The 6,000-nt window shown below is 29.6% G+C and overlaps 1 non-coding gene across 1 annotated transcript; it reads left to right on the forward strand.

The window, feature by feature from the left end:
• Positions 1 to 3,233: 3,233 nt before the first annotated feature.
• On the forward strand, positions 3,234 to 3,608 carry MIR167C (microRNA MIR167c). Its single transcript, NR_048606.1, has one exon. It is a non-coding gene; the product is annotated as a microRNA MIR167c (primary transcript).
• The last annotated feature ends 2,392 nt before the right edge of the window (positions 3,609 to 6,000 follow it).

A 6,000-nucleotide genomic window follows, 5' to 3' on the forward strand; every position in this document is an offset into this window, starting at 1 on the left:
ATGTCAAATCTCAATTAAAAATAACACATAAGTATGAAAAAAAATCTGTCACCTGGAGCTTAATAAGTTGCTAATATTTTTTTATTTATTTACTGATATGTGTCACCTTTTACTCGAGGAAACAAGGAAGGAAAAAAGTATAATTTGAATCCTATTTTGGAGATAATCGATAATATGAATCGAAGCATATGTTTCATTTTTGTTTCCGGGTGTCATATTTGAAAAACGTCATAGAAAATGGAATTAATTGTTACTAAACTAGTATTAATATCTTTGTGCTTCTTTAACTCTGGTTGCTCAGTGTTTTCTAATGATCTAGCTAGTCGAGTGTCTTCGTGTGGTTGAAGTGAAATGGAGCAGGTGAAACACAAGTTGGCCATGATAAATGTGATTTCCTCTAAAAAGTAATTAACATTTACCCTGATTTAGGTAGAGGCTGGGACAAACTAACTGTGAAATTGAAGGCACGGAAAGCAAAAGGGATCTTAATTAAAAAAACCTATCTATGTATAAAGGAGTTCATTGAACTATCAAACGAACAAGTGGGACCAAAAGAAAGAAAAATAAAAGAAGAGAACCCTAATACGTTTGGTAAAGGGAGCAGCCCTAATATGAAGTGTTTTTATTCACAACCACCACATACAAGTCACAACTACCTTAATCAATTGAAGATATCAAACTGATTATTGAGCTAAAACACACAAAAGCAAAACCATGTGACTCTATCCACTAATCAGAAGAACTATTTAAAAAAGATGCATATATGTGGTCCTTGCCTTCCATTTGGTCTGTCCATATGTCATTGTTTGTCAACCAAATACACCAAAGACAGAGAAACCACCCAAAGCTAAAGACAAAATGAGGGCACCCTCAACTGATTCCACCAACCTGGCCAATTTATACCCCTTTTTATTACATCTAATTACCAGACATTATTTAATTGTGATTATGTGGATGTAGGGACGAAGTGCTCTGAAAGCACATGGGAACATTATCTATAACTATCACCTGTTTAGAGCAAGATTAATCAAATCCAAAGAAACTCAAAATATGGTGCTAAACTATTGCCAAACTTTCTAGTAACGCGCTTCTATAATTTTAACAATGGATTTGGATTCTCTCATGTTTATTAACATGATATATATGATCATTTTGAAGAGACAGAAATAATTTTTAATCAAAGACTCATCATGATTGGTTGTAAGACTCACGCAATATTTAATAAAAATTATATTTTTCTTTTCAACATAACCATATCATGTTAATTAGTTAACAGTGTTATTAGGAAATCCAAATTCATTGAGTACAACCTTGCTGCCATAGTTGTAGCAAAATGAATATAATTGATTTTATATCATTGACAGCACTTATAAATACATTGGAAAAATATTTTGGGAATATATTTTGGTTTCAATTGTCTAAATGTCATAAATTAATAATTGATTGACATGAGTACAGATTAAATTAAACTTTCATTGTACTGCCAAATTTCTGCAACTATTACTATCCCGTTAAATTAAAGTCCACCGAATATAACGTTGACTACCTATATATAATTAATCATAATGTTTTATTAAGATATGAAATTGATTTGGACACTTCATTACCATATAAAATAAACAGCATAAAAATCATATTCAGTTCCTTTTAATCCTTATGCAACCTCTCATGCATGAACACTAAAATTATCAATAAAATCATGAATCAGGAAATACTAGACCAAGTGTATCAACATAAACTAGTATTGGTTGATCCTTGTCTGTTGTTAAAGTGTGAGTAATTATGATGTTGATTTTATAACACAAAACGTTTCACACACTTCAGCTACATCCATATGTATTTAAGTAGAAGCATTGATCGATCTGCAATTTCTTTTGTTAGAATGATTTATATCGTGTTCTCTTTTAATTCAATAATAGACTTTGAGAGGAAATTACCTTGCAAACTTTTGATAAACATTATTAAAGATCGATTATTTTTAAGTATATATAATATAATTTTATTCTGATTACTTTAGCTAAGAGAAGGATTTTTTTTTTATTTTTTTTAAAGTTTGGATAAATATTATCCCTACTTCATATATATATATATGTGTGTTTGTGTGTGTGTAAGGTCTGAGTTGAGGGGTCTCTCATTTTAAAAACATGACAAATACTATTTTTTTTTTTATCAATATTCATGATAAAATTACATATTGTTTATCAATAAGAAGATAAGATTCAAATCCAAACCACGTAATTATTATATAAAAAAATCATAAAAATATTATGAGCAAAAGGTGAATGAGTTGAGCCAAAACTTATTATCAAATCGTAAAATAATTAACTATATGGATATTACAAATAATGATTAGTCGTGCAGTTAATTTATATGTACTTGACCAATAAATGCTGATTTAGATCTTATGGGACAGGTATTTTATCACGCTACTAGTACTACATATTTAAAGACGTATATAAATTAAATATAATTTAATAACTCATTTAATCGAAATAATTAGATAAATTTTATCTTTAATTTTTATATTTAAAATTTATTTATTTTAATTTTTTTTACTGATATTTTAATTCTTATACATACCATTTGTAATTCTTTGCTTAAAAAATATAAAAACTAAAAAGATAAAGATAAAATTTGTAGACTTTAAGAAGTAAACAAATAATTAAACCATTAATTTTTTTCTCAACGATAAGTAAACCCATTAAATATTTATTGAATCTTTACTACAAATCTCTCATCTTTTCCCTCAAGAAAAGGATCTCTCATCCAAGAGGAGGACCAGTGGTACTTTTTTGCTAACATTAGTCTAGCTTCTAATATAAACTTTTCCCATTTCGTTTTAATTAATTTCTTATAAGGACCATCATGTGGTCCCCTTATATACCAGTTATAATATGATTCACAATTGTAAACCCTATGGAGTGAGAGAGAGAGAAAGGAGAGGAAAAGGAAGTCATTGTCAATAGCTGTAAGGAGGAGCAAAACCTACCATTAAATACTCCCTCTATGGCACAGTAGTGAAAGAAAAGAGACATTGAGCTGCGCACAGGCATTCATTCATATGGATCAGTGTGGAGATAAAGAGGATCACGAGGGTCTCCCTTTAATTACTCCAAACATGCATGGCTTGTTCCCCTTTTTGTTAATTTCTATGTATCAAGATGTTGGTACCCTCTCTCAGGATTTGCTTCAATGAAAGGGGTTCATCACTTTTTTCATCACAAGTATGTTGGTTTGAGAGGTTGAAGCTGCCAGCATGATCTGGTAAATCACATACTTTTTTTTTTCTCACCTCTCATGCCTAATTTTTAAGCACCAGTCATTAGAGAAAATAATGGTGAAAAATCCATCTATTCAATTTTTTTTTTCAAATTCAAGGTTTCCAGTATGTATCACTAATGGTGAAAAAAGTGATGGAATTTTGTAGAACATGGGTTAAATTTACTTTTTTTTTTTTTGAGTTTTCATTTTCTTCAAGTTTCTGAGCCAAGAAATAAAAGAGACTTATAAATTGGAATTAATACTTAAAGGAAACCCACCAGAAGGGCAATTTGGTTATCATAAGATGTGGTTTCCATCAGGTCATCTTGCAGCTTCAATCACTCAATAACCAACAGATTAGTTTCTCAACTCATGAATTCCGGTACTGTTCAACTACAATCTCAATTTCAATTTCAGGTACTAGGCTTTCACTTACTTGACACGTTTAATCTCATTTATTTTCTGATATTGTTTAATTTTTTTTTAATTTCAACTGTATCTTTGTAAATACATCTCTTCTTTATATTCTCTTCCCAGTACCAATTATTATTCACTTTTCCATATATATATATATATATATATATATATATATTAATTAGCTAGTGAATAATTCATGACCTGCATGAATTTAACATATTATGGTTAATTAGTACACAATTTCTGTGTATATATGTGTGGTTCGACAACATGAAAGTGATCTATCGAACAGAAATAATCGTTCACGTATTTGTTTATAGTCGTACTCATTTGTCTCATAATCTCAACAACCTTTCTCTAACCTTTTTTGGGATGCGTTTTCTGATACGAGTATAGAGACAAATTAATGGAAGCGGTTTAATTTGTTAGTTTCCTGTGTAGACAACTGTATGTGATCCAATCTACCGAAGCCTTCTGGAATATGTTCATTCTATTAATTCAGCATCTGCTAGCTAGAAAAGCTAATTTGGATCATATTCATATGGTAGATAAAGATCCACCGACTGAAAATGTTCTAGTGTAGGCAATTGAATGGACTATTTTGCATTTTCCTTCTTTTTTGTTTTTTGCGTTAAATTTTGTTTAGGTTGATCGGTGCTCATCTCAATCGATATTAGTCTCATCACATACATGGTTTTAGATTGTGATACAGTTTTGCAATTATATTGTGACTGTTACAAAGTTGATATCAATTGCCACCAAAATGGTCCGAAAACATGACCCCATGCTCAGTCCTAGCAGTAATTCCAACTGAGAAAATGTTGTGAACATTAAAAAAAAGACAACAGAATGTTGTCCTTTTTTATTTGGGAGTATATATCTTTGAGATATGTATGTGCGTAAAAGAAAAATGTATAAGCAAAAGATAAATATAATTGTATACAGTGTTACAAGCGGTATCAATTAATTTTTTAATGTTTTCAAATAATGGAAAACTGCAATTAAGACATTGCAACAACATATCATGTGATGCAGCTCAAGTCTGTTATTTAAAACTGACTATATGTGACTAATGTGAATAAATATTCTCTCAACCTTTTGTGAATTAAAGAGCTTAAGATTTTATTTGTGTGGTTATGCGTGCTTTTCATCCAGCTGCTTGGAAATTCTTTGTTTGACATGGATTCTTAGAATGCGTGTGATATCTCCTATTAAATTAATATACACAGTTGTTGTAGATTGTTGCTTTTTATTTTGGGTATGACAAGGGAGAAATCCGTGAAATGGGTCGACAAATAGGTTGTTTTTAACAGTACAAGGCTGATTATAATCATCAAATTGCTAGTGTTAACTTACAATAGTGAATTAACGTATTAGGGTCGGTCTAGTGGTAGGATATTAGAATAAAAACACAAAGGCTTTTGATACTTGTCATTATACATTAAAAAAAAAAAAAAAAAAAACTTACATGTGAATCTGGATTTGGTTTATAATTTTTTGTAAAATAATACAAACATCATTTGGGTTGCTTTAGTTGAGCTAAATAATGTAAAAATATCTCAAGATCAATTCCTAGTGCTGATTGGTCAGAAACACATACGTATCCACGCTCATTTGCTTCTAAAAAGCTAAAATCAGGTATATTTTAACTTGAATTCTAGTTTCTGATGAATCATATATATATATATATATATATATATATATATATATATATATATATATATATATATATATATATCAGCAGACAGTCGCGTGGTGAGATGTGCTACCTACTCGAAATTATTGTGGAGGGGCTGAAAATTTTTAAATTAAAAGAAAAACTAGAAACGAGCTAAAAGTTTGCGTTCCACTAATTTAGGGTCTTTATTTTTCATATTCAATTTGTCCTATATTTGCTTTGTGTCTTGTCATGTGCCATGCCTTCAAATTTACTGGTTTTTCATGGACTGTTTGAGAGACTATTAAACTAATTTTTGAGTATTTTTTAAGAATTACTACTGTAAAATAAATGTGATCATTACTGCAAAAAGATCCTACAATAACGATTCTAAATCACTTCAAAGACTTTCGCTGACGTTTTCATAAAAATTGTCTTAAAAAATGATATTCTTCTAAAAATAATCTTAAAAGGATATTCTTCTAAGACAGTTCTTGAAAAAATTATCTTAAAATGATACTTTTCTGAAACGGTTGTTAACTAAGAACCTCTTAGAAGGATATAGGATATCCTTCTAAGACGGTTATTAAAAAAATAATTTTAGAAAATATATATTCTAAAACAAAACTTCTAAGACGGTTATTTAAAAAATCGTCTTAGAAATA

Source organism: Glycine max, chromosome 7 (assembly GCF_000004515.6).
Source record: "Glycine max cultivar Williams 82 chromosome 7, Glycine_max_v4.0, whole genome shotgun sequence".
Classification (NCBI taxonomy): domain Eukaryota; kingdom Viridiplantae; phylum Streptophyta; class Magnoliopsida; order Fabales; family Fabaceae; genus Glycine; species Glycine max.